Source organism: Protopterus annectens, chromosome 8.part0 (genome assembly GCF_019279795.1).
Source record: "Protopterus annectens isolate FY-2018-M chromosome 8.part0, PAN1.0, whole genome shotgun sequence".
Taxonomy (NCBI): domain Eukaryota; kingdom Metazoa; phylum Chordata; order Ceratodontiformes; family Protopteridae; genus Protopterus; species Protopterus annectens.
In genome coordinates this window covers 1,448,564,162-1,448,585,970 of record NC_056741.1, presented here as the reverse complement: position 1 = coordinate 1,448,585,970, position 21,809 = coordinate 1,448,564,162, and the positions used below count along the sequence as shown (strand labels likewise).

Sequence of the window (21,809 nt, the reverse complement as noted above, 5' to 3'; positions counted from 1 at the left end):
AATTGCAGAAGATACCTCAGATTTCTTGCAGGATCAGAGCATTATCAATTCTCAGCATTGCCCTTTGGCTTATCTACTGCCCAGAGTATTCACAAAATGCCTGGCATCAGTAATCGCTCACTGCAGAGTACAGGGAATCCAAATTTATCCATACCTGGACGACTGCCTGTTACAAGCGGACAACAAAAGCAAGCTGACAACAGATTTACAAAGGGTCATTTACTTGCTACAAGCCCTGGGATACACAGTCAATTTACAAAAGTCAAGGCTGATACCATCCCAGACAATAACTTTCTTGGGCGCGCAATTGGACACAGTAAAACAAATGGCATTCCTAACTGCAGAAAAACAAAAAAAACTCCCTCTTTACTTCTTGGCATTAACAAAGCAGAACAAACTAACAGCAAGAAAAGTCCTGCAGGCCTTGGGCTTCATGGCATCATGCATAATCTTGGTCCCACATGCCAGACTGCATATGAGAAAGTTACAGTGGTACCTAAAGAATTTATGGTCTCAACACAGGCACAGCCTAGAAACAGAAATACCACTAATCCCATGCTTAAAACAGGAGTTCCTATGGTGGGCTCAGGCATGCCAGTCAAACCCAGGCCTACCCTTCCACAACTTCCGAGCAAGCCAAACCATCACAACGGACGCCTCAGACCTAGGATGGGGGGCACACATGCTGGACAAATGCGTACAAGGACTGTGGGCTCAGGACCAGCTGCACCTGCACATAAACCAAAAAGAGATGCTGGCAGTAAAACTGGCAATTCTAAAATTCAGACCATTCCTCAAAGAAGGCCATTTGATGATAAGGACAGACAACACCACAGTCATGTGGTACATCAACAAACAGGGAGGCACTCATTCATACCCCCTATGCAGAATGACTTTGGACCTTTGGAATCTGGCTCTAAGCTACAACATCCAGTTACAGGCAATATTTGTACCTTGAAAAGAGAACACCCTAGCAGACATTTTAAGCAGAACCACCTCGGATGCTCATGAATGGATGCTACACCCGGACATCTTCAAGGCCATTACAAAGAAATGGGGAATGCCACAAATAGATCTATTTGCTTCCCCACAAAATCACCAGCTCAAAAGATTCTGCACAAGGACATTCCACCCACTTGCATGGAAGGTGGACTCTCTATCCTTCAGCTGGAAAGGCCTGACAGCATATGCATTTCCACCTCTTCCCTTGATGCACAAGGTACTACTGAAAATCAAAGAGGAACGTCCAAGGATAATTCTGATAGCTCCGAACTGGCCAAGACAACACTGGTACCCATTGCTAAGGAGCATGTCTCGGGAGAAAATGTGGTCAATACCCCTGATGCCTCTGATGTTAACTCAGAACAACTACAGCATCATACATCCAAACCTAAAAACCTTGCAACTGACTGCCTGGAACATCACATAGCAGTAACTAACCCAGACCTTTCACAAAGGGTTAAAGACATTATCCTTGAAGCCGCAGACCTTCAACAAGAAGGAACTATGCAGGAAAATGGAAAAGGTTTGTCATTTGGAGTACTGAAAGAGGAAAAGATGTGTCGAACATAGATATTGCTAACATTCTGGAGTACTTGGCAGAGCTTCTACATACAGGCCTGTCCTATTCCTCCATCAAGATACATGCATCAGCTATCTCAGCAGAATACAGCTTTGATCCTCCTGTCTTTTCACATCCTCTACTCAGGCAGTTCCTCAGAGGGATCAAGAATGTAAAACCTCCTAGGAAACCACCATTACCAGCATGGGACTTGAATTTTGTACTAGAAAAATTGACACTCCCTCCGTTTGAACCAGCAGCAACAGCAGATCTACAACACCTGTCATGGAAAACTGCTTTCCTACTGGCTATTACTTCAGCAAGGAGGGTTTCGGAATTACAGGCCTTAATGGCAGTGCAACCCTTCCTAATCTTCCATCAAGATAGGGTGTCCATGAGAACTAATCCTACATTTTATGCCTAAGGTGGTATCCAGAGTGTCTTTAAACCAGGCAATCCACCTAGCTACCTTCTTTCCCAACCCACAAAACAGAGGTGAAAGAATGCTGCATACCTTGGATGTACATAGACAGTTGCGCTACTACCTGGACAGAACCAAAAGTACCAGAAAAACTGACCAGCTCTTTGTAGCCTATGCAACAGGAAGGGAAGGAAAAACAATTTCCAAACAGACAATCTCCAAATGGATAGGAAATTGCATGTTACTCCTACCATGGAAAACCAGTTCCACAGAACATAAGACCTCATTCTACAAGGGCTACAGCCACTACCACAGCTTTCTTAAGAGGAGTGGCAACCAAGGACATTATTGAGGCGGCTACTTGGACCTCCGTGCATACATTTGCCAAGCATTATAATTTACCTCTATATTCTAGATCCCGAGCAGGGTTTGCCATTGCTGTACTGCAAGGGATCCTGACTACACCATAATTTTTATTCCTCCTCCCCTAGTTTGGCTATGGTATTCTACCCATTTGTTATGACTGCAGATGCATCCATGAAGGACATAGTACAGTTTTGTACCTACCATAAATGTAGATGTCCGAACTGGATAGCATCTGCAGTCAGGATTACCCTCCCTCCTTCCCCTCTGTACTCCTAGGGTATTTACCCTCCTAATAGCTAGCTGGGGGGGGGGGGGAGTCTCTTATGGTGTATTTGTTTGTATATATGTACATACATGTTTATTTTTTGTGCTTGCCTTCTACTATTTTGGAAACATTGGCATTTATCCAAAATTTAGCTTTCCAAGAGGGCAATTGGCATCTGGGGCAAGAAACACTGAGGAAAATGGCGTTGGCTGATGCCTTTATACCCGAAGACCAGCAGAGATGACGTCGGGTGAAGTGCGACATCAGCCGAAGCCGGACCCAGACTTTGGAATCCGGCCGACCGAGGGGCTGCCTGACGACAGGACAACCCATTTGTTATGACTGCAGATGCTATGCAGTTCGGACATCTACATTTATGGTAGGTACAAAACTGTACTTTTCCTAATCATGTGAGATCACCTGGGCAGAAAGTGCCAGAATGTTAATCTTCTGAGACACATACTCAGGTGGCATTAGTTGATTTTCTATCAACACAATTAGAACAAAGTTTCACAGAGAAGTGGTACTCTCTCTCTACATGTGGCATGACTAAAATGAGCCAAAGGTATTGCTCAGCTGCGGTTTGAGGAACAACTCTGGAGTTTTGTTGCAGGAAACGTTGCAGTATGGAATTAATTTTCTGAATGAGGAAGGGCGCGCGCGATCGTCAGAGTAAACTCCTACTTGCTTGTTTTTCAAGATTGCAGAACAGTGGGTGGGGGGTCTGGGAATTTCCCCTTATCCCATTCTTGTGCAGCATAATTAGCAGGGGGTATGGGGTCACATGGGGCTTGACACCCTGCAAAAAATACTGCATCTAAAAAAAGACATGCCCAATATAAGAAGATTTGCTCTTTGTACATGCTCAAGTGGCACTCATCTTGGGGATGAGACAATTGTATGCAAGTAATGTAATGGTACATGGCTTTATGAACCCAGTGAGCATGAAATACAAATAAAAATACTGATACCTTTTTTCATTAGCAAGAAACGTTAACATGTGATGGGTGAAAACTGTAAGAGCAAAAGAGAAGTTCCTAAGGAAAGTATTATGAGACCTCATTCTCCCCATCTTGGTGTGAACTGAGGAATCTGACTAGGATAAAAGTACTACAGAGGAGAAACTTTCCATGTTATGTTATGCCTATAATCACAGCAGCTTGTAACTGGGTGGCTCATTGCTTTGGATTTAATATGTACTGGATAATTATTTCCAAATTCCCTGCTACATTAGTAAGGCCACCATTGTCTAGATGTCTTTAGCCTGCCTCCCTTTTGAGGACTAGTCTTAGTCTTGTTTGAATTTCTACAGCTTGTGGTCTGTCTGATGCATTAGGTGCAGGGCTTGCTTGCCTTTTAAACATTTAAATTTACTGTAGTAAAGCCCCCCTTTTAATTTTTTTTTTTTTTTTTTTTTTTTACTAATTTCAGACTGGTATAGCTGTTGTGCTACTGATGCTGATCTAACTTTAGACCACTGTTGCAGTAGCCTATGCTGCTTGGGTCTTATCCACAGTGACCAGTAAGCTGTCAAAGCTTAAGGGCATCTCCTACGCATCCTATTAGGAGCTTAAAGGAGCTCCAAAAAGACAGTGTGCCACATTTTTTAGAGCTTTTTTGACACCAAAGAGTACTCTCTGCAGGTGCTGTGAACTGTCAGCTAGTGAGTCTTCAAGGCTGGGCAGATACGTCTCCTGTTTGGGGGAACCTACTAAAATTATTTTTCTGAAGACAGTTTGTCTTTTTCTGATTAAAATGTTGTGTTTGCTAGGAAGTAGTTATTTGAACCATCATTGCATTTCTAAAGGCATTTGTGTAAATGCTTGTGTATTTTTTGTGGAAGAAAAATGTACATTTTTTTCCTCTGCAGGTTTGTATGTTGGGGCAGGATATTGTCTTGTGGGGGGGGCTGTTGGTGATTTACTTGCCTCAGTGCCACTTGTTCTCTACTTTATCTTTTACTGATTTGCCTAGGCTTTATCAGCCTTTGAAGTGTCCTTCTCTGGTAACCTCTGGAGTAGTCGTTCTCTGCTGTTTTATTTTTCCCTTGTGTGCAAGAACAAAGTTGTTGGAGTCTCTGGGTGTCATACTGGCTCTTGCTGATTCTCCACCACTGCAGGTGAGTGTGCTGTGCGCTCTGAGTTTCTCAGTACTCTCCTCCTCTGTTACCTTTGTTGCACCTACAGCTACCTAGCATCAGGGGATAACAATATTCTTTGCAGGTGTAGTAATGCCCTTGGTGGGCAAGGGAGAACTGCTGTTGTCATTCCTGTAGGAAGGCTAAGGTAATTCTTCACTCAGTTCAGTATGGAGCCAGAGTCTTGGATGATTGCACATTCTAATGGTTGGTAGTTTTCCAGGAAAAGTGACCATATTGAAAAAATCTTTCCTTCTCCTGTTTTCTGTTTCTATGGACAGGGAAGGTATGCCAAGATTTACTAAATCTCGTTGCTGCTTCTCCTTGCCAAAACTTTTTGCAAGAAAAGAGATTTCCTTCTTAACTTTAATTTTTAGTTAGATGTACAGGTATTGTCGGGGGGGGGGGGGGTTTACTTAAGGAATTTCATCCTATTCTATATATTCTAATTCTGAGGAAAGTGTGGCTTTGGATTTATCGCCTAAAGAATTACCTTTTACTGAGACTTTATGATGGAGCTTTTTCAGTGGGAGCAGAATGGAATTCCTATTGCACAGAAAATGTATTGTGATTGGTTACAGTCTGATATATTTAAATCCTGTAGGTGTTTCTCTTGTTTTGCCTGCTTCAGATAATGTTTTTTCTCTCACTGCTTCCAGTCTGCCTGACTCAACCTCTGGGAGTCCCCCCACCCTCCTGCAGTCATACTGGTTCTGTGGGGTAACTTGCACTCTAGTATTGCTCGTCTTACTGTAAAGCAGATCTGGCAGTTATTTCTCTATCAGACTGGTTCTGCTAAAAATATGGCTGCTAATCCTATTCTCCTCTGGCAAGGATGGGAAAGCTTTAGACGAGTTAGGAAAAAAGTCTTCTGCTTTTTTTAACTTGCAGGATTTTAAACTATCGAGTCCTTATGTTAGTCATTACTTTGATCTTTTGAGAGCATGCAAAAATTAATACGTTTTTTTTCTTTTTTACCATAAAAAAATAAACATCTGCTTCTCATTACAAAGCTTGTTTTAAAGTGTGCTTGTGATATTGCTGATTCTTCTTCAGAGCTGTTGCTGCGGGTCAGTAATGAGAAGATTCAAACCCCCCCCCCCCATATTTACACACCCCTACTGTCTCTGTGTTAAGTCATGTGTCTCAACAAACTCTACTTGCATCTTATTCAACTCCCTCAACCCTTTCACAATTTTCTCCAGCTTCTACCATTGCTTTCTTTCTACTCCTGTGGGCTCTGGTTCACTCTCTGCCATCTGCCTCCCTCTTATACACTCCATCCTGGTTAGCCAGGCATTTGGGCCTTGGAACTCTTCTATCTTGGGAGGTTGTCTTTTCCCTCACTTCAGTTTTTTTACCCAGTATCCTTATCACCCCAACTAAACTTCTGCTTTCTTCTGGCACCTGTTCTCTAACTTAATTTTATTTAACTGTGCATTCCTTTCAAATAACTTTCTTTTAACATTTTGTGGACTTTGAGCCTGTATCTTTTGGACTGCCTTAAACTAACTCCTTTTTTAAGGAGCAAGTTCTTCCTCACCCAGAGTATCACACCTTTTAACATCTGCTACTTACCCAGGGAATTTTTCTTGCCAGCTTCACCAGCATATACAAGAATTTGTATCCTGAACTTCCTAGCTTTTGTAGCAAATATGCAATCTGTTAGTGCCTTTTCCTGCTACCCCCTTCAGCAGTTTTACTCCCTTTGATACTGTTCTCCCCACTCCTTCACTCTGACTGCTGATTGGCTGGCTAATCTTAAGGAGGGAAATCTGTCGAGTAAAGATTTTTTTCAGTAGTTTCTTGCCATCTCTAGAAGAAAACTCTCTCTGGCTTCACAGGAGCAGCAATCTACTAAGGGTTTCAATTCTGCCAGAAAAGTCCATTGGGGAACCTGTCCACTCAAAAATTGCCCTTTAAAGAAAAGTAGTGTTTTAATCTATTTTGACTAAGCTGCATTTTATGGTTAGAATTATTAAACTGCAATAAGGGAGGTGGGATAGTGTTTATGTGATGCTATTGGTTACACAAGCAAAATGTTTACAGTATTTTAGAGACTTATGAACCTGTTTGAGACTGCAGGGATTCTGGGTATTTTCATATTTAGACAACTGGCTCCTGACCCTCTCCGACCAGGCATCAACTAATTCAAGCACGGGACTTCAGCTTTGCTCTCACCTGGGGGATGTCTGTCAATTACAACAAATCTCATCTCAGTCCAACTCAGACTCTGGAATTTATTGGTGCTCTCTTCAATACAGTCACTCAGCTTTTCTCCCTCGGACTTTAATTCAAACAATTTTTAGTTTCATGTCAAGAAGATCGTTCAGAGTTGTTTTTTAGCACATCGGATACTCCAAGCACTGGGATCCATGTCAGCAGCAGTCACTTTGGTTCTGCTGGCAAGATACCGTATGAGAATCCTTCAGTGTACACTTGCAACTCGGTGGTCTGTTCAACAACCATTATCCTGTCAAGTCAAAATAATACAAGCTTGCAAAAAAATTGCTTCTATAGTGGATCCTTTCCAGTTGAATACAAGGACATCCTTTTCTCCCTCAACCCAAGGCCACAGTGACAATGGGTGCCTCTTAGATCTGGTGGGGGGGCAATTCGTGGGGAGGATGGTCCAAGGCACATGGACTCCCAAAGAGGCCAACACGTTTATCAGTGTACTTGAAATGAGAGCTTTCCTAGTGTTGCAGTCTTTCCAAGACACTCTCTCCCTACTGGGATTATTGAGATTTAGACTGACAATATATCAGTGGTCTGGTATATCGGCAAAGAGAAACCAGATCTTACCCCTTTGTCGAAGCTAGGAGAATATGGCAATAGATGATCTCATCTATTTGCTTTCTGATAGCAAATGCACATTCTGGTGAAGTCCAACGTGATTGCAGACAAGTTTTGCAGGTCTATTTTAATGCCTCATGAGTGGTCTGTCAATATGAAGGTGGCAGAGAGGATTTTCATCAATGGGGTAACCGTGTTGCGTTCTCTTTGCATCTCCCCTAAACAAGTGTAACAAATTCTTTGCCCTGACCGCCCCCCCCCCCCCCCAGAGACGCTACTTCACGCTTGGCCCTCAGATCTCCTGTATGCATACCCCCCCCATTCCTAAATTTCTCCAGAAGGCATCTCTGTTTGAATAGCACAGTTATCCTTATTGCACCTTGTTGACCTAGACTGATCAGGTTTTCCTCCTTTGGCCTCCTCTTCTACATCTGCCCTGGATTCTGGATCCAACTGCAGGCTATGGTCTCATCCAACACACATGATTCAGCCAGACATTTCAGGCCTCAAGCGGACCGCATGGTTTCTCCAGTTATGTTGATTGCTAGACAGCCCAGACCTCCTTCCCTGTCTGTCACATTCTGTTATCCCACAAAGCTTCCAGCAGAAAAAAAATTACAAAAGTTAATGGAAAAGATTTTTTTTTTTTTTAACATCGATTTTCTAGAGTTATTGACCTTTTTAGTTAAGATTTTCAGTGAAGAGGTTAGCTCTTTTGAGTGCAATTAGCAGCCATTTCCAGTTTTCATATGGGAATAAGTAACTACTTTAGGATTTGCAATGTTTGGAGGAAGCTTTCTCAGAAGACCATATCCACTTAGACCTCTTTTAAAGGATCCTACATCACCATGGGATTTAAATATTGTTTTACAGGTCTTAACCCAACCCCCCTTTGAACTTCCGGCTAAGTGTGAACTAAAACTTTTGACCTGGAAAACTGTTTTCTTGAAGTAATAGCAACTAGGAAGAGTGTCTGAACTTCAGCCTGTGTTGTCTAAACCTCCTGATTAGATTTTTACAAGGATAGAGCATCTTCAGCCAATCCTTTCTACCTGAAAGCGCTTATCCTGTTTGACCTGCAACTTGAACAGCACAATTTGTGCTTTTTATTTATTCGTTTTATTAAAGCCTGCATTTTAACAGAACTTCTCAGTGAACTTTTCGTTGTGGTGGAAGCCTTTTTTCATTTTACTAATCCTTTCTACCTAGGGTGGTGTCAGAATCCAGTATTTAAATCCGGTTATTAACCTTGGTCATTTTTCCAAATTTCTCAAAGGAAAATATATGTTGCATCTGTTGGATGTTCATAGGCAGGATTTAGGTAGCTGGGGACTTACAGTTGAGGAATGAATGAAAATGGCAACATCCGATACGTACTCGCCATAACATTCCATCTGTGTTGTCCATTTTCATTCATCCTCAGCTTCCCTCCCACCATCCTCCTCCTTTGCTATAATCTTGGAAAGATCAAAGGATGTTGGAGGAACCATTGTTCCTTTGTTTGAGCCCCAGATTCTGTTTCCTGATTTTCCACTACTCTGTAGGTTGGTGGGCAGAAACTAGATCTGAAGTATGTAAGGTGACAGGGGCATTATGGGTAAATGGAGGAGCTAAAGAGTTTTGTCTATGATCTGGAAGAAGCAGCCGAATTGGATCCGATCCGAACCAAACAGTTGAATGAAAATGGACAACGCAGAACGTTCCAGTGAATGCATGACTTTTTTTTTATGGCGGTAGAGTCTGAGCTGTCTGTACATCCAATAAATAAAGTGTATATTACCCTTTTATTAGAGAATTTTGGAAAGACAGGCAAATTAATGGTAGGATTTTATTAAGCACACTCAGGCTACCCTTGGTAAAAAGGAAGGGTTGGTTTGAACAGAAACACTATCCTTATGAAAAACTTAGATAAGGTGGCTGACAGAATAGTGCCTGGAATTCAAATTCTTGCCTAGCTGATATGATGACAACTGTGAAAATTAGATTTTAAGTATATATCTTGGAAAACACTTCAGCCACTGGTTCAAGGGGGCATTGTGTCAAGGCCTCTAAAAGCACTGTAAGGTCCCAAGGAAGAGTAGGATCCTTAATAGGTGGTCTGAGTAGAAAGGCACATTTAAGGAACCTTTTGCACAGTTTGAGGGATGCCAGTGAGGAATGATTTTTTGCCAATATGATAATTGGAAATGGCAGCTAATTCTACTTTGACTGTTGAATAACTTGCTCCCTCATGAAAAACTGAAGCAAGAAAATCTAGGACTGCTAGAACAGGGGCTGAGAAAGGATCGAAGTGTCTCTCATGAGCCCAAATAGAAAATATTTTCTAATTGCTTTTGTGTAGCTTCATGGTAGAATCCTTTTTGGAGGAAGTGAGTGTGCACAACTGGGGAAGAAAGCCTGGACAGTCTAGCCATTACTGGAAGTGGTGAGTCTTTGGTGATCTTGAGGGCTTGGCTGTCTGGATAGTTTAGGCATGAGATCTGTAGAGGGATCCAGTACCCAAGGAGGGTTGATTTTAAGTGAGGCCAAAGGAAGGGAAACCACACTTTTGAGGGCAAAATGGGGTGATGAGTATTTTCTTCCATTGGTATGCTTTCTGTAGAAACTTGGAAATGAGCAGGGTAGTTGAATATGCATGGAGGAGACTTGGGGGGGGGGGGGTTGTGGGTCAGTGTCTCTGTATGGCTCCCTTCTGGGAGAATGTGGCTCCCTTCTGGGAGAATCTGGGCAAAGAACTTACTACATTTGGAGTTGTTTAAAGAGATGAAAAGATCTTAGCATGGCTGACCCCACTGACGCAATATCAGTTTTACCACTGACTAATGGAGAGAGCACTCATGAAGTAGATCTCCTCAGTCTGTCCACTAATGTGTTGGACTTCCCAGAATGTGCATTGCTACTAGAAAGTGATTGGAAGAGATCATTCACTGCCAAACTCTCATTGCTTCTTGACAGAAGATATGGGAGTGGGTTCCCCCTGTTTGATGTACAAGACTACCAACATGTCTGTCTGTATAGAAATCATCCCCAGAGGAAGAATATCCTAGAAGGCCTGCAACTGTAGGAGCAGTGCTCTCATCTCTAGAACATTAATGTGCATATGGGACTCGAAGGGAGATCACATGCATTGCGCAGTCTGTTCCAAGTAGTGCCCCCCCCACCTCAGCTGGGAAGCGTCTGCAGTCACCATGGCCTTGTGCAAGAATGGAACATTTGGGACAGCCCTGAGGACCTTCCAGGGCACTGATCCACCAGGACACATACTTTGCAAGTCTTGGTGATTCAAATTGGGAAAATGGGTTGTCATCTTATCTACCATTGGACAGCCAGTGTCCACTACAGCACTCTTACTTACCACTGGCAAGATTTTATGTAACTATTTAAGGTGGCCATAGAACTGAGGAGCTGTAAAACCAGCCTGTCTGGCGGTGGCCATAGAACTGAGGAGCTGTAAAACCAGCCTGTCTGGCGGTGAGTGAAGAGATGAGAATTGTGCAGCCTGATGTTGTAAGACGGTCTGGACTGAGGTGGTTTTGCTATCTGAGAAACTGTATCCAGGTGAGCACCTATGACCTCCAGAAAGGTGTGATTTGGTGTAATTGACTGATGCTCATATCAAGGTATAGCTGGAACAAGTATTCCCTAGTATGTGTCCAAAGATTCTTAGTGGGAGTGGTGAGGAGCCAGTTGCTGAGGTAGGGAAGCACCTGGAATCCTAGCTATTTCAAGTGAGCTGCAGCCACTACCATGCATTTGAACATGGGGGGCTGTTAGACTGAAAGACAGATCCTTGAATTGGAGGTGATTGACTCCCAGCCAGAAGACAAGAGAAGATACATCCTGGGTCATCTTTTCTTGTGATGGTGCACCTCCTGGAGCTCTGTCAGACACATATAATCATTCTTCCACAGTAGCGGAAGTATAGAGTGAACTTTGACCATTTGAAGCTTCAAGTTTTTTTTACAAAGAGTTAGATGGCCCGGGTCTAAAATCGGCCTGAGGTCCCAGTATTTCTTTGGAACCAAAAAGAATCTTTAGATGTCCTTCATGGATGCATCTGCAGTCATAACAAGTGGTTTGTCCTGTCGTCAGGCAGCCCTGCAGTCGGCCGGATTCCAAAGTCCGGGTCCGGCTTCGGCTGATGTCGCACTCCACCCGACGTCATCTCTGTTGGTCTTCGGGTATAAAAGCATCAGCCGGCGCCATTTTCCTCAGTCTTTCTTGCGCGTGGCCGAAGCAGAAGCTGTTCGCAAGTGCCGGTCGGTCGGATCCAGAGATTACTTCTACCGAATACTACTTCGAAGACTTCTAAAGCTAAGTACCCCGTTGGGGACTCTTTCTTGCCTCAGCCGATGTCAGAAAAAGTTAACAATTGTTTAACCTGTGGGAAACAAATACCTCATAAAGATTTCCACTCTTACTGTCTGCCTTGTTTAGGCCCAGCCCACGGCGTAGCAGCGTGTTCGGCCGGTGCTGCTTTCAACCGGCGAGCGCTTAGGCGTCGGTCGGAGTTTGCAGAACAGTTTTTCGGTTCTGATTTTGCGTACATTATGCCGTCGGATCCTCCGACTACCCCAAAAAAACGCAAAGATAAAGACCGACACTTTCGCGGTCCGTGGTTTGGCGAAACCACGGTAAAGCAAACGCGAGTGTCTCGGTTTCGGCTGAAACCGAGAAAACTGCTCAAAGTACAGCTGAACCTATTCTTACAACTGAGGCCCCTGCTACAACTCTTGAATCGACCTCAGAAATCTTACCCACTCGGTGGTTGATTTATCAGACACCATCCCCTTGGATGTCTCTACCCCAGCACGTGGTGCTGCTAGGCCTCCAGCTGCCATGTCCATTAAGGCCTTCGCCAGGGCTAAAGCAGCCAAGACTACTAAAACAGTGCCTGTTAAACCCCCACATCCAGGCCCTCTTCTAGTTCTCAAATGCTTTCTTTGGCAGAAGATTTAATTTCTTTAATTAGAGGATCTCAATCTCATCCAGACAGGGCCTCTCAGCCCCCAGAGAAGAGACCTAGGGCAGAGCCCCCTGAGCCAGTGTCTTCTGATGATTCTGCTGATGAATCAGACATAACTGACCAGCCTGAGGCTCCCTTCTCCAATTTCGAAGATTCGGATGCAGAAGAATCCATTCCAGCTGCTTCCCCACCAGAAGAATTCTCCTTTGGGAAACCTTGCATGCCATGCGAGAACAGTTCCAATGGCAGCAACAGCAATTTTCAGACTCCACAAAAAGACTTAGGACTTTTCTGCACCTCCCACAGCACAGGCCCTTAGCTATACCTCCTGTTCTCTCTGTGGTGGATGATGCTTTCAATGATGTTTGCTCCGCTCCAGATTCTTTACCCCAGCCCCTGCCAAACCAGACAGATTTTACAGGGTGCCAGATACTCATCACCACCTTTACAAGGCCCCACTTGCAGACCCAGAAACTATATCCCAGGGTCCCAAGGCAGTAGCGGCGACCACAGGTAAAAACCCTATTCCTTCTGAAAGGGAAGCAAGGTCACTAGACAGATGGGGTAAAAAGGTCTACACTTCAGCTACTCTCTCAGCTACAGCTTTAAACTGTCAGTTTCACATGATACAATACCAAGAGTTTATGCTTGATCAGTTAACTAAAAACTAACCACTGATGAATCTCTTGATAAGAAATATGTAATAGAGATGGTAAATAACATACAACAGGTTAGCAACCATTCCTTAAAATGTGGCTATGATGCACTGGAGGCTTCATTTAGATCAGCCATGACAGGCACAGTGATAAGAAGGCATGCATGGCTAAAGGAACAAGCTTTACCGGATCATGTTAAAGCTAAGTTGCTAGATGCTCCTATGGACAAGACAAGTTTGTTTGGTACACCTGCCCAGCAGGTTATGAAGAAAATGGAAGAAAAGGCAAAATCTGTTCAAACTGTTAAAGATTTCTTGCAGGTTCAACCCCCAAGGTTTAGCAGGAACTGGCCTGCCAAAAATTGGTCCTTTCCTGACTCCACAAGATTTCAAAGGGGCAGGAATAGACGTTCCAGAGGCAGAAACCAATCCAGAGGAGGTGCCTACAGAGGACGACAGTGGCAAGGTAACAACAGAGGCACAGACACAGCCACTGCCACTACATCAGCACAACCACAGTGACTTAATCCTAAATCTGCCTACCAGGGAACAAATAGCAGCTCCTCTAGGCGGAAAGTTAACCTTATTTTCAAAGAACTGGCACTACATAACAAAAGACAAGTGGATTTTACAAACCATAGATCAAGGTTACCGGTTTCACTTCCACACTTTACCAGTCAAAAGAGGAATGCCAAATCTACCTCCAAACCAAAAAACAGAGGCTCTACGCCAGATAATGGAGTTAGCAAACATGAGAGCTGTGGAAAGAGTGCCAACAGCAGAACAAGGAAAGGGGTTCTACTCCAGACTATTCCTAGTTCCAAGAAAGGAAAGAAGTTGGAGACCAATTCTCGACCTGTCCACCTTAAATACATACATCATTGTCCCAAAATTCAAAATGCTGACCCTACAGCAACTTCTTCCCATGCTGGGCAAGGAGTCTTGGCTGGTAACTCTAGATCTCAAGGAGGCATACCTGCACGTCCCCATTCGACCAATCTGCAGAAGATACCTCAGATTTCTTGCAGGATCAGAGCACTATCAATTCTCAGCATTGCCCTTTGGCTTATCTACTGCCCAGAGTATTCACAAAATGCCTGGCATCAGTAATCTCCCATTGCAGACTACAGGGAATTCAAATTTACCCATACCTGGACGACTGCCTGCTACAAGGGGACAACAAAAGCAAGCTGACAACAGATTTACAAAGGGTCATTTACTTGCTACAAGGACTGGGATACACAGTCAATTTACAAAAGTCAAGGCTGATACCATCCCAAACAAGGACATTCTTGGGCGGAATTGGACACAGTACAACAAATGGCATTCCTGACTACAGAAAAACAAAAGAACTTCCTCTTTACTTCTTGGCACTAACAAAACTGAACAAGTTAACAGCAAGAAAAGTTCTGCAGGCCTTGGGCTTCATGGCATCATGCATAATCTTGGTCCCATTTGCCAGACTACATATGAGGAAACTACAGTGGTACCTAAAGAATTTATGGTCCCAACACAGACACAGTCTAGAAACAGAAATCCCACTAATTCCATGCTTAAAACAGGAGTTCCTATGGTGGGCTCAGGCATGCCAGTCAAACCCAGGCCTACCCTTTCGCAGATGTCAACCAAGCCAGACCATCACAACAGACGCTTCAGACCTAGGATGGGGGGCCCACATGCTGGACAAATGCGTGCAAGGATTGTGGACACAGGATCAACTTCACCTGCACATCAATCTAAAAGAAATGCTGGCAGTAAAACTGGCAATCCAAAAGTTCAAACCATTTCTCAAAGAGGGCCAGTTGATGATAAGGACAGACAACACCACAGTCATGTGGTACATCAACAAACAGGGAGGCACTCATTCATACCCCTATGCAGAATGACCTTGGAGCTGTGGACCCTGGCACTCAGCTACAACATTCAGTTACAGGCAATATTTGTACCGGGGAAAGACAATACCCTAGCAGACATATTAAGCAGAACCACTTCGGATGCCCACGAATGGAAGCTGCACCCGGACATCTTCAAGACCATCTCGAAGAAATGGGGAATGCCACAGATAGACCTATTCGCATCACCTCTCAATCACCAGCTCAAAAAATTCTGCACAAGGACATTCCACCCACTAGCATGGAAAGTGGACTCACTCTCCTTCAACTGGAAAGGCCTAACAGCATATGCATTCCCACCTCTTCCTTTGATACACAAGGTACTGCTAAAAATCAAGGAAGAACGTCCAAGGATAATCCTGATAGCTCCAAACTGGCCAAGACAACACTGGTACCCACTACTGAAGAGCATGTCTCGGAACAATATGTGGCCAATACCCTGATGCCTTTGATGTTAACTCAGAACAACTACAGCATCATACATCCAAACCTAAAACGCTGCAACTGACTGCATGGAACATCACATAGCAGCAGCTAATCCAGAACTTTCCCAAAGAGTTAAAGACATTATTCTTGAAGCACGCAGACCTTCAACAAGAAGGAACTATGCTGGAAAATGGAAAAGGTTTGTCATTTGGAGTGCGGAAAGAGGAAAAGATGTGTCAAACATAGATATGCCTAACATTCTGGAGTATCTGGCGAACTTCTTCATTCAGGCCTGTCCTACTCCTCCATCAAGATACATGCATCAGCTATTTCAGCAGAATACAGCTTTGATCCACCTGTTTTTCGCACCCTTTGCTCAGACAGTTCCTCAGAGGAATCAAGAATGTAAAACCTCCAAGGAAACCACCATTACCAGCTTGGGATTTAAACTTTGTGCTAGAAAAGTTGACACTATCACCCTTTGAACCAGCAGCAACAGCAGACATACAACACCTGTCATGGAAAACTGCTTTCCTACTGGCAATTACTTCAGCAAGGAGGGTTTCAGAACTACAGGCCTTAATGGCAGTGCAACCCTTCCTAATCTTCCACCAAGATAGAGTGTCCATGAGGACTAATCCTACATTTATGCCCAAGGTGGTATCCAGAGTGTCTTTAAACCAGGCAATCCACCTACCTACCTTCTTTCCCAACCCACAAAACAGAGGGGAAAGAATACTGCATACCTTGGATGTACATAGACAGCTACGCTACTACTTGGACAGAACAAGAAATAGCAGAAAGACTGACCAACTTTTTGTAGCCTATGCAACAGGAAGGGAAGGAAAAGCTATTTCCAAACAGACAATCTCCAAATGGATAGGAAATTGCATACGATACTGTTACTCCTTCCATGGAAAACCAATTCCACAGAACATAAGACCTCATTCTACAAGGGCAACAGCAACTACCACAGCCTTCTTACGAGTGGCAACCAAAGACATTATTGAGGCGGCTACTTGGACCTCCGTGCATACATTTGCCAAGCATTATAATTTGCCTCTATATTCCAGATCCCGAGCAGGGTTTGCCACTGCTGTACTGCAAGGGATCCTAAACACACCATAATCTACTTTTATCCTCCTCCCATAGTTGGCTATGGTATTCTACCCACTTGTTATGACTGCAGATGCATCCATGAAGGACATAGTACAGTTTTGTACCTACCATAAATGTAGATGTCCGAACTGGATAGCATTTGCAGTCAGGATTACCCTCCCTCCTTCCCCTCTGTGGTACTCCTAGGGTGTTTACCCTCCTAATAGCTAGCTGTTGGGGGGAGTCTTTTATGGTGTATTTGTTTGTATATATGTACATATATGCTTATTGTTGTGTTTACCTCTATCTATTTGGAAACATTGGCATCTATCCAAATTTTAGCCTGCAAGAGGGCTACTGGCATCTGGGGCAAGAAACACTGAGGAAAATGGCGTCGGCTGATGCTTTTATACCCGAAGACCAACAGAGATGACGTCGGGTGGAGTGCGACATCAGCCGAAGCCGGACCCGGACTTTGGAATCCGGCCGACTGCAGGGCTGCCTGACGACAGGACAACCCACTTGTTATGACTGCAGATGCTATCCAGTTCGGACATCTACATTTATGGTAGGTACAAAACTGTACTTTCCAAACCCTTGAGGTCTGGTGGGACCTTTTAATGATGCTTTTTGTTACCAGCAATTTGATTTCTAAGGTTCTACCTTTTCTTTGTCAGGGTGGTACATTAGGAGCTTTCATTGACCTTGTTGGAGGATGGGAAAAGGGAAAGGAATAGGCTTGGGTAGTTCTATTCTGCACCCAGACATCTTTGGTGATGGACATCCAGGCTTCCAGGTGCAGAGATAAGCACCCCTGACTTCCTCCAGAATGCAGCAGTCAGGCAGTCCTTGTTCTTGTGCGCCTCCTCTGCCCTTGGGCAATATCTGCCTTTGGAATTCCTCCTTTTACCATGGGGAGATCCATTTCTATAGAATTCCTGGGAAAAAACCTTGACTTTTGGAACCACATCTTCCTACCTCCTTTCTGGTTTCTCTGAGTGGTAGAAAACGATATTCCTATAGCGGACAGTTTTTCCATTCTGTGCACTCCTAGAAAGTCTAACTTTGAGCCCAAACAGAGTCTATCCATCAGTAGGAGCATTGTTGAAGTACATCTTGAAAGGCTCCAAAATCACATCTCGGAGTGCCTCTGAACCATGATGTGTAAACCTACGGCTCTGGAAACACCCTGTAGTGTTGGAGATCAAATGCATGGAGGCAATCAAGAGGGACTGAAGGGTGACCAGTTGGGAAGACAGTTTTCTTGTCATCCGTAGTCATGAACTCCAAGGAGGACTTGGAAAGCTTCTTGGTCAAGTCTTGGTGATCAGAGAGGAAAGGTCACTAATGCATAAATTTGTTTCCTTGAGTCTTTCCAAGTGGGGCTGGATGGTAGGACTTTACTTGCCAGGTTCCCTTTTAGTGGCTGCTGCCACCACCATAGCATCAACTGAGGAGCTCTTGCTCCAGTGGGCCCAATTCTTGAGTGTAACTAGGTATTAACTTTGTAGGTATGAGTTCTGCTACATTCGAATCCGTGCATGCCCAATGGGAAATCGGATCCACCATTTGTCTGCTGGGGTACGACCCATGAAGTAGCTGAGCTAGTTCCAAAAGCCTGCAACGTTTCCTGGGAGGGGGCTTCGGAATACCAACCATCTTTCTACCTCTGCTCGATTTCTCAAAATGAGGCCTCTTCAAAAGTGCGACTTGGGGGACTCCTCCCCTTCATTGAAGTCCATGTCTTCTAGTAGTGATTCTTGCAGTGTCGGTTTGCCTCCTCTTGCACTTGAGTCTTTATCAGATTATCCCCGATAGCCTCCTGGAAGTAGAAGTCCTTGGAGTCCTAGATAAGGACTCTCTCAAGACAGTTGTGGACCAGCTGTCCCAATGAAACCGAATGAACAGGTTCAGGACCCAGAGCAGAGATTTGTGAAGGGGAGGACTCGGGGCGGGGGGGGGTGTCCTATCTTCTGAGAGAGAAACTTTCTCCTACCTTGAAGGCAGAAAGAGAGACCCCAGAACTATCCCAGTAGGTACCGAAGCCACCTGACTATGACAGTCCAGAGAATCCTCTGACCCGGTCTAGAAGCAGAAGGCTGAGCTGAACTATCTAATGCTGAAGCTCTGATGGGAAGAGACTGCTCCTAGAGTTTGAGTTGAGCCCCCCTACCCCTGGATCCTGCACTCTGGTCCTTCTGGCTCTGGTATAGTTTGCACTGACTGGATCAGAGAAGATGCCAAAGTCCAAAAGGACCAAACCTTAGGATTCAGCACTGACATTCCTGAAAGTGTCTGATCTGAAGCCAAGATGTAGATTGGAGTACGAGCAACAACCAGGGTATGGGACAGTCCAGAGTTCATGGAGCCAATGGGAAATGGAGCAAGAAAAACTCCCAACTGATTTGAGTCCTGAGGAATTTTCTCATCCTTATGTCCACATCTGCTTAGGGTAAACTGCTAGTGGATCTGAAGGATGAAGTAGATTGAGGTCTCTATGCCCTATGGGGACTGTCTTAAAGAAATGGGGAATGTAGTCTTGAAGGTACAGCTGTGGGGAGAATCCATATTGCCTTTGAGAAGACTTGTTGGAGGAGGTCTGATCTGAGGATGTAGTTCGATCTGAGGTCTTCTGAGCTTTAGCAGATGGAGCAAAATGAGGAAAGCAGTCAGGGGAACACTTCCTTGGCGTCTTAGATATTTCAACTGCCTCTTCAGCCATCTTTTCCCCTTTGTCCCCTTTAGGATTATCTGTGTGTTCCTTGATGAAGGAAAGCTCCAGACTCTTGTTTCAACCAAAGCTCTACAAATTAAACCCTGAGTAAATCTCAGTCTTTGAGATGTGCAGCCCTTAGACAATATGCACTCCTCAAATGAGCATCAGAGTTGAGGATTTTATGGGCTCAGAAGCCATAGTCTAGTAATCTAGTTGACCTGGCTGGAAGAAGAAAGCTACAAAAGAAAATAACACCACAAGACACAGAAAATGAGATGCAAGCAATGGTAACAAGAATACCCCAAATAAGGGGAGAAAGGGAAAGTAATACCAAGAATGGCAGGAAAGATACTAGACTTCTAGAATAGAAAAGGGGGAAGGCGAGAGGTCTAAAGTGGTACTACTAGACAAGTTTGCCTTTAAGGCTATCAAGGGAGGAAAAGGACAAGTAGAGAGTAAAACGACTCCATGTAAGACTGGGAAAGGAAGCTATAGTATCAAAAGCAGAAATTCACTTGCTGGGGCTACTTCAACTACATCTGTGCATTGAGAGCAGCAAACGAGGTCTATGGTAATGCAAAGTTTGTAGGATATTATGGGTAAGCAGAAGAGCTTGAGGTATGGATGTTAAGTTTTAAGTGGGTTGAGTCTGATCTGAGACCCATCAGCTGAGGAGTGGACGAAAAAGACAACCTCAGATATTTAGATGACATCTTTGTTATGGAATGGTACTGAAACAGATGCTACTGAATTTGCTTGATACTTGAATATTACAATTGAATTTCTTGAATATAGATGCACATTGAATCAGGATAGGGTGAACTTCTTGAATACTTCTATTTCTGTTTATGATAGGGGGCTTGTACCAACTACTTAAAGAAAACCTGCCTTTAGTAATACATACCTATATTTCAAAAGTTTGCACCCATTACCACTTAAGATTGGGTTGCTCAAGGGGCAATTTATTCATCTAGCCCATATGATTTCTAGTAAATGTTTCTTGGAGTAAGAAAGGAAAAAACTTGAAATTGTTTTTTTTTTCTGGAGGATATCCCAATTATTACCAATATCAGTAATATTTTTAATAAATGGGGAACCACTATAAACCTCTTTTGGGTGTAGATTTATTGGACTCCCAAGAAACTACAGACAAGGCAACATTGAAAAGGTTGGACAAAAAGTTATTGAGAGAGAGTTTTTAAGCTTCAGTAAAATTTTAATTCCAGTATTAAAAACAGCTGGAGCATTGTTAAGGCCAATGAAGGTTTTTACAAAATTGGTGGGAGGCAAAAACTAATTTTGTACACAACAGGCAAACTTTAAGAAACTGCCTCCAGGTTACTCTGAACAGCAATATAAGGAACAGGGGAACAAAAAAAAAGTGGGAATTGTCCTCAATATATTTTGCTGGAAAACACTAATATTAGTTTTATAGCCAGGAAACTGTGATAACCAAAGAGGTTACTTGTTTAGCTTAAGTGTAGTGGGTATCCAGGTTTATATGAGAGGAAAACTAAAAAGTTGTTTAGGAAAAGAATTTATGAGCATGTTTACGATATAGTGTGAAGACCAACAATACCTTGTACAGACGTTCGGTGGATTGTTTACATTTTTCAGACTTTGTGTGGCATAATAGAACATGTTCAGGAAGACTATAGGAGGGGTTGTTGGGAAAACTGACAAAGAACTTCCTTGGCAGATAAGGTTGGATGCCACTACGCCCCCTGGGGTTGAATGACTGTCTCATTTAGTTCTCGTTTTGAAAATGAAGGCAACAAAACTATAAAATCCTGGACACTTTCCTAGGAAGACTACTTAAATTTTTTCATCAATATTCATGTACTTTGGATGTTTGCCTAGATTCAGTTTAGAGTAGTGCACTTTTGATAATTCAGTGTAAAATCCTCAATTTATTCACTCCCAGCTTATGAAACTTCTAACAAAATACAACTTCCAGTTCAACACCCATCACAGTTTCAGGTGCAACCGCAGTACTACTGCTGCCCTCTTGAATTTCACCAGCAAAGAAAAACAATTCAGAATCGAGGACACCCTTGTTTCTTTACTTTACCTTGATCTTTCCAAAGCATTTGATAGTGTCCCATCAAAAGCTGCTTTCTGAACATGCAACTCTAGGTCTGACTTACCTTCCCTCTCCTGGTTTTGCATTTATTTATGCAGTCATCACCAGGCAAGTAAATGTCAGCAAGACCTTTTGGCTTTCAACCAGTCTCTCTTGGTGTTCCCCAAGGGTCAATGCTTCTGTTCAATATTTTCATAAATAACCTTCATACTGCTACAAGATGTGCCACTCTTACACACAGTATGCCAACAATTCAACCCTTATCTGCTCTGCCCCATCCTTAACAAAACTACAGGAAATTGCTCATCTTTCACTGACTTTAAAATATGGCTAAAATTCTAACTTGCTGCTTAATGTCGAAAAGAAAAATAAAGCTTATGCTATTTGCTCCAAAACACCTTAACCAGAAACGCAATTTCATTACCTC

General features: G+C 43.5%; 1 protein-coding gene across 1 annotated transcript in view; it reads left to right on the top strand.

Annotated features, from left to right (window-relative positions):
• The window catches only part of CBL (Cbl proto-oncogene), a 1,233,699-nt gene that overhangs the window by 190,103 nt on the left and 1,021,787 nt on the right, over positions 1-21,809 (top strand). The gene's annotated exons all lie outside the window — the stretch shown is intronic.